Raw genomic sequence first — 12,752 nt, forward strand, 5'->3', positions numbered from 1 at the left:
GTGAAGATGAAAATTAAAAAAGACTTTAACAAAGAAAGGAAAGAAGAAGAATAAGAAAAAAAGGGAGAGAGAGAGAGAGAGTGAGAGAATATGATCAAACAGGTGAAGAGCACAGAGCAATACACTAGACTCTGCGTGTACTTTGGTCTGTTTGTTAGAAGAAACTGCATCCCAAAACTGTAAAGAAAGAAAAACTTATATAAGTTTTATATGATGAAAATAAAGAGTGCAATTTTAGTATATATATATATATATATATATATATATATAATTAATTTAAATACAACAAAAAGATATAATGTAAGTGTAAAAATTAAAAATCTAAAAGATTTTAAAAAAAATTGATAAAATAAGAAATTGGTTGAAAAAGGAAAGAGAAAAAATTAAAATTGAAAAAACTAAAGAATCGTGGGGAAAAAACAATGAATTCTATATACCAATTTCCCCCTAGCACTGGAGTTGTTCAGTTCTGTGTGACCCAGTAAATTTGGTCTTGGCCAGATGTTCTTGCTTATCTTCTGGGGAAGGGGCCTGTTGCTCTGATTCTCAAGTGTCTTTGCCCGTTCAGAACTGTACCGCCCTCGCCAGGGGGCCAGGCTAAGTAATCTGCTCCCCATTGCTCTATGTGGCTTTTGTTCCCCGAAGGCTTTCCCCACAGCTTTAGAGGATGAGAATGAAAATGGTGGCCTCCCAAACTCTGGCATAAGCTCGGGGCCCCACTCCTCAGTGAGCCCTCAGAGAAAAGCAGTCAATCACTCCTGTCTCCCCGGTCTCCATCAGCACTCCGTGCTCACCCAGCCTGTGACCAAGCATTTGTATATCAGGCACACAACCCCATTTCAAGTCTCCAAAGCCACTCCTGACAGGTGAGGAAGCAGGGGTCTCCCCAGTTCTGCTGCTTGCTGGGCCCCTGCACAGAGAGTGGTTGCCTTACTGCCCCACAGTTTGCAGTCTATGGCAGCCCTGAGCTGGGAGCCCACTCCTGGTCTCACTGAATGCCACCGGCTTCCTTGCTCTGATGTCTGGGAGCTCTGCCACACTCAGGCACCCTGGAGGATCCTGAGGCCACACTGTCCCACCTAGGATTCCACCCCCGCTTAGCCACCTGCGCACCTTTCAGACAGGGACATCCCTCACCAGAGCAGACTTCTAAAAGTTCTGATTTTGCGCTCCACTGCTCTATCACATTCTGGTGCCAGCTTACAGAGGCTCCCTCCCCCACCCTTTATCTTCCCATAGATCACCTGGGATTCACTTCTCTGCACCTCCTACCTTGCAGAAAGAGGTTGCTTGTCTATTTGTAGAGTTGCAGCTATTCTTTTCTTAGGTCTCCAGTTGAGTTTGCGGGTGTTTAGAATGGTTTGATAGCTATCTAGCTGAATTCCTGGGACCAGATGAAACTAGGGTCCCCTACTCCTCCACCACCTCGGACCAATCCCTATCTTAATGAAAATAAAGAGTGCAATTTTGAAAAAACAAATAGACCTCCATTTACAAGGCAACTCTTTCACTTCCTTTCTACTGTTTTGATTATCACTTGCAAGATTTATCTTATTCTTGTTTTGTTTAAATTTGGAAACTGAAATGTTGAAGAGCAGCTGATAAAGCACATATTCCAGACTTGAAAGTTTTAGCTTAGTATCAACTCTTCAGGAAAAGAAAAAGCTAGCAGATTTTCATTTTTCATGAAAATATGGCAATAAAAATACATTTGCAGTTACAAAACAGGTCAAGGTCATTTGCGGCGCTCATTAATTCTGCCACTCCTGTGAAAAATGCTAAAAGCAATGCCTACATTTTGCAAATGGAAAAAAGTTAACAGGTTTCATCTTGCACTGGGTATAAGAGCAAAGCCTGTGGTAGAGCCAGAAATAGAACCTGAATGCATTCATGTTCCATTTTTTGATATAGAACAGGACTCAACCCAAGCAGTCTCATTAAAATTGTGCTACAGAAGAAGCAGGCCTACCTCTTCACTCAATTTTCCTTAATATAATTAAATGGTTCATTTTGGCTGTGCTTTCAACTGGATACCTTATGCTAATTCATTTAACCGACAAACCAAATATCATTTACACAGTAATTGCATAGAATACACTGGATGCTAAGCATAATAGGTAGCATGTAATCATTTTAAAGAATTCTTTTAAGAAAAAGCAATATTTGAAATCCAATACAATCAACCATTAGAGGATAGCAAGCATGTTGCTTAAGGTCAGCTGGTCAACATTCAACTTCTAATATGGCTGCCTTAATATAATTCTGGGTTTTAAAGGGTTCAAAATTAAATCCCACAATCACTGTGAAGGAAAAGCACCTTCAAAGTTGTAGAAATCGAGAATTCCGCGCTGCCATCCTGTGTCCACCATCTGGACGCTGCAGCTATGATTTCAGTTTCCTTCCCTAAGTTTGTGCATTTATGCACAAGTGTTGGGGTGGAACTTGAGTCAGTGTTGCTATGGTGTTTCAATGCGCTTAGAAACCCTAATATGTCCACCAGCCATCTATACTACTGGACTGGGAATAGAATAGTTCTCACAAAATCTTAGCAATATGTGGATCCTCAGGAGCAAAATGAGCAATTTCATCATGCCTACTGGACCCAGTGGGTAGCTGAAAGGATTAAATGAGATCATCTATGCAGAGCGATGTAAGCACAGAGCAGGTAGTAAGTGATCAATAAAGGTTAGCACTTTATATCTTTGACACACTGGCCTGACACATGCTAGCCTTGCAAACAGCAACACTTCATTGGCATGCATTTACATAACACATTATCAGTAAGCATCATTTATGGGCTTGTTTAACATGGTCTTCAAGGCCCGGCATGGTCTGGCAGTGACCAGCATCTCCCGCCACGTCCCCCACTGCAGCCCACTCTATATCATGCCTTATCCTGTATCTCTCTTCATTCCCCATCCCTTGGCTTTTTATGCAGAAGTCACAGCAGCCTTCCTGCATTTCCATGAAAGCTGAGCTCCTTCCTAGAATACCCACTCTGCACACGCATTCCCTCCTCCATGGAACTATACCCCAGGGTGTTCTCCTTTGCCCCATAAACTCGTCTTCAGTTTTCTGCTTAATCAGAAAGCTGGGTCTTTGACTTCCATTGTAACGCTAAAGTGCTAATTTTGCATTTTTGATGTGATTCTTGTATTCATGTCTGTTTTACCCACTAGACTAAAGGTTGCCCCAGGGCAAGGTCCATGTTTTGGGATTTTTTTCTCACTATCTATATCCCTCCAGGTCTACCACAGTGTTTGGCATATGTTAGGTTGTCAATACATACAGATTCTATAAACGTATAAACATGCCCCAGTAGGAGGCTATGACTCTCAAGGACTGAGCATTTCTCTTTTTCTGCTTTATTTCATAATCACTATTCCCCTAACCCCTGGCCTTCACTACACTATGAAAATATACATATTTTACTAGGTTAAAATAGCTTGGGAAAAATAAAATGTAAATTTCAGTTTAAAAAGAGAGGGAAGAAAAGAGATATCAATGAAATAAACACAGCTAGAAATGGGGCAGTGAGCCAACATTAGCGAGGAGCAGTATGAGTAGTAGTTAATCCACTGCTGCAGGCCCATTTTAGGGCTGGGAAGAAGGACTGGGAAGCTGAAGGGTTTGAAGACCCCTATCCCATCCCCACCACACTTAATTTTCTTCGTAAGTTTCCTCCCACTAGTGACTTCCCCCAGAACTGTGCGCCCCAGGGCAATGGCCTTTGTCCATCTTGGCCTCCTCTGCATTATCAAATATGGACCAAAATAGGACCCTACCCATGTGCAGGGTGCCAACCAAGCATCACTCCTTAAAGAGCCTTTTATCATATTCAGTCATTTCTGCAGTGAAATATATTTCAAAAAAAGCCCACTACTAACAGTTATGTTGAGTTTTGTTTCTTTGCTTCTTAGAGGCAGAGGGGATGACTATTCACAGGAATGACTATTTGCTATCTTCAGTTTTTCAAGTTGTAATAAACACTTATGTTTTTCTCCTTAGCATAAGACATATTGGTGACTTACGTCTTGATTTTTCTTCTCCACTAGAATGCCAGACTAAGGCCTTTGTTTCAACCATTTGAGGATTAGAAAGTTACTCAATGTGAATAAAAATGTGGCATGGCAAAGAACAGCTCGGGATTTTAGGAGGCTGTATGACCCAGAGCTGTGGCCCAGGTGCTGAGCTGGGGAGAGGTAACAGCTAAAGCCTCGCCAGGAGAGTCCCCGAGGAAGGAACGTGGGCCTGCAGATCCAAGAGGGTCCCCTGAGGGACGCCATTATCCCGCCTGGTCCCTCAGGCTCCAAAAATGATGCCCTGCTCAACTGGACTAGTCTTCCCGCCAGAGCAAGAGCCAAAAGTCCTTGGAGCTGAGACCTTGGGGGCCAACGGCCGGCCCCGCCCCCTCCCACCCCCCTTCCCGACGATTGGCTGTTCTCCCCGCCGTCCCGCCCCTGCCTTCCCAAGAGTTGGCTGCTCGCCCCGCCCCCTCCTCCCGCCCCGCCCTCCCTCCGGGGGATTGGCCACCCTCCCAACCCAGTTTGCAGCCCAGCGCAGCTGGCGGGGTCTCTGGGGTCGTGAACCTCTCTGTCTCGCCGATTTGGGCGGTGAGTGTGGCTTGGCTCTCAGGTCCCTTGTGGCAGGGAGGGCGCCCGGCCTGCGGGCCCGGCTGGGGCTGCGCTCGCCCCGCGTCCCCTCGAGCTTTGCCTGCCCGGAGCTCCGCTGCTCCCGGCGGCCAGAACGGAGGGGTAGAGCAGTCCTCGGAGGCCCGGGAGGGCGGGCGGCCCAGCTCGTCCCGGGGCCGCGCGAGGCACAGACGCCGCGCGGGGCCGCCCGGAGGCCTCCCCGCGCCCAGGCCCGGGCGCCCTGACAACCTCGCGCTTTGCTCCCGCAGGGCGCCGCCGCGGCTACTTTGTAGCGGGTTCGGGGCCGGCCCGCCTGCGGCTGCGGGAGCCGACCCGGGGACCCAGGAGTCTGTCGCCGACGTGTGCGGGGCTGCAGCGGCCTGAGCTCTACGCGCAGGTAGGTCCCCGTCCTGGGGTGAAATACGGGGACTTAGGCCCGGAGCACGTGGCGGGTAGAGACCGGGGTTCCCACGTGTTCGGTTCTAAGGGCCCCAAATTGGCGGGCCTTTCGGATAGAGGGAATGCACGTTCCCGGGCTCCCCCCGCACAACGGCTGCTTCCGGTGGGTTTTCCGGAAAGCGCTGAGATCCGGGGGATATTGACGAGGGAGGCGTGCAGGGATCCTAGAGAGAACCCTGTAAAAATCCCAAAAGGCCCTTTCCTGTGCCCTCTTGAGGTGGACATGGTGCCTTAAGAGGCTAACACAGAAGGGTAAAATAAGTCTCCATAAAACCCAGGGAGGAGATTGTAAAACTCCTCTTTGGATCCTGTCTGGAGTCACAGCTGAACCAGAGGAAAGTTTTCTTTCGGTTCAAGCACCCTCCTGGTATTTTAACACGGCTCAGAGCACGAGTGATGAAATCAAACTTAACCTTAGCATTGATGGTACATTCAGTGAAAGTGTTGGCATTTGTCACTGAAGGCAGGAACAACCTACTAGAAAGACATGAAGACTATGAATTGAGAACATCTGAAGGCTGACAAAGGTCACAAAGCCTCTGGAGCCAGACTTCACTGGGTAGAAACAACCGATCCAGAATACTCGAAACTGACCCATTTTGAAATAGTTTTTGGTCACCCCATGCCTACTGACATCTCTAAACCTTCCATTCCTGGATTGGGTGAGCATATGGGGCCTTGAGTGAACAATTCAGTATGTTGACTAGTTATATGTAAGAACTGTTGGAGCATATGATCAACAGGTGAAAAAAACATGGTCTTCACTTACTAACAAGCCTTGCCATACCTTTCTACCAGGAGATGGAGTATACATCAAAGTTTTTAGAAGAAAATATGCATTATCAGCTCACTGGGAAAGGCTTTAGGAAATACTGTTAACCATCTACACTGTCATCAGAATAAAAATCTTCCAGGATTCACATAAGACACACCCATGCTAGATCCAGATCATCACCCCTATAACAATTATGTCCCTATGAGTGACCTCAAATTGAGGATTTCCAGAGCCTACTCAGGCTCCAGAAGCAGATGGCACCATGAAGTAGGCAGCTTTGTCCAAAATCTTGAATCAAGAAGGTTGTCTTCATTTATTTTCCATTGAAGCCTTTCTCCTTGACCTGGAAAATTCTCTGACCTAGAGATCTTTTTTAAAAGACCCTTCCTCTTTTATTTACAGAAAGATTGGCTGGAGGTTGCTTGTCCTGAACTATCCTCCCTGTGTTCCTCCACTGTGGGCTCCCTTTCAAACAGTGTCTTGCTTCAACTAACCCTTGGTGCTTTTTCAACAATTCTACCACAACCCCATTACCCACGCCCACCACTCTTCCAAACCCTGACACCTTAGCTATTTATCTGATTGCTGGTTATATCAACATCTATATAATGCGCAGGAACCTAACTAGTTTTTGTTCCTGCCCATGGAAATACCTGGTGGACCCATTCTGTACAGTGGATGTAGAAAAGGGATCGGTATCCACAAACAAGAGGACAAAATCACTCTACTTGGCATTAGGAAACTTCTACAGAAGCTCAAGGTCTGTCATTTACTCCGGTGAAGCTTTTGGAGGGAAATTTTCCTCTTCACAGTCAAAATAAAAATGGCACTGGACCCTTCTAGGTAACGTACCAAAACAATACTGTAATCAAACACTATGGTTTGATTCCACAGATGGGGCACCTTCAAACCTTCTATAGATGTTGTAAATGGGTCCAAGACTGATTATTATGATGCAGATGTTTGCCTAGTCACTGGACATTATTCCTGGTTTGCAGGCCACACAAGTAGGACCGGGAATAGCTCGGCTTTTCCCCTGGTTGGTCTGCCCAATACCCAAGCCTACATATGGGTGGCCCAAAATTCTGGAATGACCTGGTTAGGTAATGACACCCATCTCTTCAGCTGCCAAAATCAAACCAAAGGTCTTCTATACCAGATTATTTTGCAACCTGTTTTGCTCTTACAGGCTGACAGAGGCACATGGTAAGTGGAGATGTGTGGATGCCAACATAACCAAATACAGAAGTCATGACGGACACCAGATGCCAGCCTGGTGGGTCACACGTTCCACTCTGACCTTGTCCATGGACGACAACTCTGGTGTTTTTATCTTAGGTGGTAATAAGGTATATAAGGCATTCCCACCTAAATGGTCAGGGTGATGTGCACGTGGCTACCTGGCAGCTGCCCTCACCAGGTGTCCCACTTTAAATGCTAACCAAATCACAAACGCAGGCTCCTTAATAAACAAAGTAGCACCACATAGATGCACCCAACCAGACATCATGGACAGTCCACCCATTTATCACAACACCAATTCAATAAGGACCCTTTCTCCGGGTTTGGGAATGTCGCATCTAGAAGAAACAATTCTAAACATTTCCAAAGTGACAGAACAAGGATTCGCTGCCGCGGTGTAGACCTCGGAAACCCGCCAATCGAGAGTTAGCAGTTTACTCTCTGCACTCCAGAATCACCATCTGGATTTATCTGCTGCTCAACAAGGAAGAACATGTACAATCATGGGCAAACAATGCTGCCTCTATACAACTCAGAAGAAGTCCTGTTTCATCTGAACCGTGTGAAGGGACACGTCAACAATCTACATCGAACAAGTGAATTATGGTTTAATTGGACTGACCTATTCTCAGGCGTGAGAGACCGGTTCAGTGGCCCATGGGGCCATGTGTTTGGATTTGTTCTTCCCTGCTTATTCGTCTTTGTCCTGATCTGTGTTTCCGTTCACAGATCTCTTACCTCCCGAGTTCCAGCCCGAATCTCCTCTTCACAGCAGTACACTGGGCTGCTAGCTCGTGAAACTTCATGTCAGGTTTCAGACAAGGAACTCAGGGGGCTAGCCCCACCAGGAGGGCATAAAGACCGCTTTAAACTGAGAACATCTGAACAAACAGCAGCTGCGGAAAGAGGCCTACTTTAAACTTCTCTTTGATGACTAAAGCAGGCCTTTCTGAGAATTCAGCTGTCATAAACCCCTCTCCTAGGGAGTCTTTTGGAAGGGAGGAGCCTGATTTGGTATCAGGACATCCCGAAGAACTGTGTTAAGTCCTATCTGCTCCTTCCATACTTTCCCACTGAAGCCTTAATACCCCATTCCCTATCCCATTAAGCTGGTAGATAAAACCTCATCCCTGGCTGTTCCGACAGCCGCCCTTTATAGCCTACTCCCACATACATATATAATAAACTTTCCTCCTATTAATCTGTTCATTCACAGGCCCCCAGCCACTTGAACCTGAGATCCTGTATGTTTAATAACTGAAGTTGAGTTATTATAAGAAGACTCTCTTTACTTCCCTTCAGGCGAAAGCTATAAACCACTGAAGCTGAGAGGGTTTGGTGTGCTCTCCTGATCCGTGTGCATTTAATCTCCAGTCTGAAGGGGAAGTTTGTCTGGTGTGAGGTGTAGCCATCTGATCTCCCGTGGCCTGCAGCCAGGAGGATTGTAGGGACAAGGTAACATTTATTGTATTGAACACGTCATCTGTCCCGGCCCATAGTGAGGTCCTTCCGTTTATTAAATCCTCCCCATTTGGCAGTTGAATAAACTCAAAGGGTAGACAACTTGCTAAAGATTATATCATTACTAAAAACAAGAACAAGACGCAGAACGGGCTGTGTGGTGTGCTCCCTTCCATAAAGCAGAGGAAATAATGGGTGTATGTCTACATATGTGTAGTTACTCGGTTTTGCAAATAGACCAATCATGTTTGCCCATGATTGTACATGTTCTTCCTTGTTAAGCAGCAGATAAATCCAGATGGTGATTCTGGAGTGCAGAGAGTAAACTGCTAACTCTCGATTGGCGGGTTTCCGAGGCCTACACCGCGGCAGCGAATCCTTGTTCTGTCACTTTGGAAATGTTTAGAATTGTTTCTTCTAGATGCGACATTCCCAAACCCGGAGAAAGGGTCCTTATTGAATTGGTGTCTAGAAGGGTAGATAAGCCAGAAGCTACTGGAAGTGATTATGTTAAGGGGCATGGGCAGTGAGAGTCCCACCCCCTTTTTAAAAAGTTGAATATAAACAAACTGGTGAACATTTTAGCAAACCGACAACTTACATAGAGAAAATAGTACTTTCAAGTTATGCAAAAATAATCCAGTAATTCTGGGTACCTCCTTAGAGTGGGATTATTGCTCATAGTAACTTTGTCAAAAGATTGAAGAAACAGACTACTCCAGTGGCACAGAGCATAATAAAACCTCCTGGGCAGAAGTCCTACATCAGTTGCTTTCCTGTGTATGTTAAACAAAATGCAGCTGAACTCTTGACATTGAACCTGGAGAAGCCATTAAAGTAAGCACGCAGCTTTCAGTATCGAGTGTGGTATGTGGATCCTGTGGTAGATGACGGATGCAGGGTGCTAAATCAGAGTGGCAGAAGTGTAAAGCCATTGAGGGAAAATGTTAGGAAAAGAAATCTAGATTCACGATAACCTCAATTTTCTTCTATAAAATGGAGATAAACAGTAAAGGGTGGGTAGGGCCAATACTGCTTACTCCTCTTTTTTGGCCATAAAAATTAGTCTTATTAATTTCATTTTGGGAGAAGGTTGATGGCCACTGCCCTTGGATTCAGTGCTCATGGTGACTGCTGAAGACAAACTAGATTATCTCTTGAGTGCCTGTTGTCCGTTCCCTGCTAGAATGTAAGCTTCACAAAGACAGATGTATTTGTTGAATCACAATGAAGAGGATTGCGGTAAAGATGAAAGAATGCAGGCCAAGCCCTCATGGTTGACCATGGGCATTGCTTAGCTCCATGTAAGATGGGGTTCACCTATAGCCAATGTGAATCTCTGGCAGATTTGAACTTTTGCATTGACTCTTGTCAGGTGTAAATTTGAAAACTTTTGAATAAAGTTGATTATTAGATTTGGGAGTTCTTGGGGTGCCTGAGTGGCTCAGTCGGTTAAGCATCTGCCTTTGGCTCAGGTCATGATCCCAGGGTCCTGGGATCGAGCCCCACAATGGGCTCTCTGCTCAGGAGGGAGTCTGCTTCTCCCTCTTCCTCTGCCTGCCGGTCCCCCTTGCTTGTGCTCGCATGCTCTCTCTCTCTGTCAAATAAATGAATTTTTAAAATCTTAAAAAAAAAAAAAAAGGATTTGGGAGTTCTTGTCCTGGCTTGCTTTGTTTCCCTTCAAGTATTCAGGTGCATCAGACACCTCACACATACATGCAAATGTATTTATTGAGCCCATTAATTTCACAATGTCAAGTATGAACAAAGTTATGAGGAAAAGTGAAATGAGAGTGCAGTCGTTGGAAGGTTAGGAGATGTCTATTGGGAGGATGAAGTCTTACCAAATAGCATGAGTGGTTTTGAGATATGTTAAGCCCTACAATATTGGGTTAAAGGATAAGAAGCTTTTCTGCTTCCATATGTAAAGTTTGTAGGGGATGGAAAGTCCTAGAAAATAGTTTCAAGTTACTAATGATGGACACAAAGACATTTTTTATATTTGAAACTTAGAGGAAAAATATCTTTGTCATTATTCAACAGAACACAATACATTGGTTGGGAAAGGAGTTTATTATTTATTAGCCAGCTCAAAAGGCTCACTGGATGTTTTAGCAATTCACTGAATTATTTATCAACATTTACTGAAAGTGAAAGATGCCCCAAATCAAGGGCCATTGTCATCAATTCTTTTAGAATTAAGAGTAATCCTTTGAATGATTGTTAACAATAGTGAGTGATTTGAACATCTTAACCTACAAATAGAATTAAGATGGCTCTCCAAAAGACATTGTTCTTAAGTGTTTTGTTTGCAAATTGATACCATTTTAGAAGTTTTGGTATAATGAATGAAAAACATCAAAATTGAAGTATTATGCAAATGTCCTGTTTCTCATTTTAACTCACAAAATTGTAGCATTCAACAGTAGATCTTGCCTGTTGCAATTATTACCATGGTCTTTAAATGGTGATTTTCTACTTCTATGTTTATTACTTTAAAAATTCTACTGAATGGAAGATTTATTTCAATCATTTTTATCAGTATGGAATCATGGATATCCACATTATTCTTTGGCTGTAATGCAATACCATCATTTCTACTCGTGCTCAAATTGTCCCAGCTTTGGCCCCTGAGAGCTCTTTCAAGTTGGCTCCTACATCCTTTTGACATACACCCATCCTTTGTTGTCTGTTTAAGACTTCCTTTCTGGGGTGCCTGGGTGGCTCAGTTGGTTAAGCGACTGCCTTCGGCTCAGGTCATGATCCTGGAGTCCCGGGATCGAGTCCCATGTCGGGCTCCCTGATCAGCAGGGAGTCTGCTTCTATCTCTGACCCTCCCCCCTCTCATGCTCTCTCTATCTCATTCTCTCTCTCAAATAAATAAATAAAATCTTCAAAAAAAAAAAAAAAAAAAGACTTCCTTTCTGGAACATCAAGATGCTCCAGCCTCCTCTTCTATTTTTCCTGCACAGCCTTAGAACCAGTCATTTTCTAAGGAACCATGGTTCCATTTACTGATAATGTTATTTAGAGACCAAAATCAGGGCACAAAATGTGCTCATTGCCACTGCTACTAGGGTGTCCACCCTTGGTGGGCAAAGCTAGGAAATCTGTGTACATGAATCCATGTATCTACTGGTACCTATATTTCTATGTCTAGACATAGTAAAATAAATGAGTTCATACTGATTTCCCCAACTCATTTATGATGTGGAGAACAAAGGCAAAAGAAATATAGAAAAAAATTAAACTTCCTCATCATTTACAGCCCATTGATAAGTACTTGGGACAGGCAGAGTGACCATCTCCAGGGAACTTAGCTGCTCAATGTTAATACTTTTCTAGAGGTAAAAGGCAACCTTAGCTTGACATTAGCCTGACCTCCAGGTTCCTGTAAAAGTCCCTTTGGAAATTTATTTATCTCTATCCCCCAAGATATATTTTAACAATCATTCTCCAAGCATATGGCCCACTGATATACATCTGAAGAGTCTCATGAGTAAGGTTTTACTAGACAGTAATAAATGATCTTTTCCTAACAACAGCTAGCCTCTCAAGGTCCTGAAAACCTTGCTTCCCAAATTCCTTAGAGACCTACACAATCCCTAACCCCCTCCCAACTTGAAAGTGTATAATCAGCCACTCCTCACAACCCCGTGCAGCTCTTTCTGTCCAGGGATCCTGACCCTGTGGTGTAATAAAACCACCTTTTTGCACCAAAGACATCTCAAGAATTCTTCCCTGACCATTCGTTCCTAAACCCCAACTTTTCACATCAATCTCTCTATTTTTTTCTGAAACAATGAACTATTTTATCATATATGTATGATAAAATAAATTATATATATATATATCATAAATGTATACATATATAGATACCTCTTTAAAAGTTGATCCATCATTGGAATCTAGATAATCTAAGTACAAAATGGAAGTGATCAAGAAAACCACTTAAATTACTTAAAAGGAAATAAATTCAGTTCCTCTCTCAATTCTAATGTTACATAGAGGGACTACTGGGAAACAGATACTTTTTATTCTGATCATTACATTGCGGCTTTATAGAAGATAGAGTATTTAAATGTAGCAATCTTAACCAGAAGTCAGTACTCCTGCAAAGGATTATTTCAGGGGGAACAGTTGCATTATTACCTTGCAACAATTTTGTAGAATGTGACTTTCAA

At 43.9% G+C, this 12,752-nt stretch overlaps 1 non-coding gene across 1 annotated transcript; it reads left to right on the top strand.

The window, feature by feature from the left end:
* Nucleotides 1–5,294: 5,294 nt before the first annotated feature.
* On the top strand, nt 5,295–5,416 carry LOC123324247. Its single transcript, XR_006539727.1, has one exon. It is a non-coding gene; the product is annotated as a small nucleolar RNA SNORA26 (small nucleolar RNA).
* Nucleotides 5,417–12,752: the final 7,336 nt, after the last annotated feature.

Source organism: Neomonachus schauinslandi, chromosome 2, assembly GCF_002201575.2.
Source record: "Neomonachus schauinslandi chromosome 2, ASM220157v2, whole genome shotgun sequence".
NCBI classification, from domain to species: domain Eukaryota; kingdom Metazoa; phylum Chordata; class Mammalia; order Carnivora; family Phocidae; genus Neomonachus; species Neomonachus schauinslandi.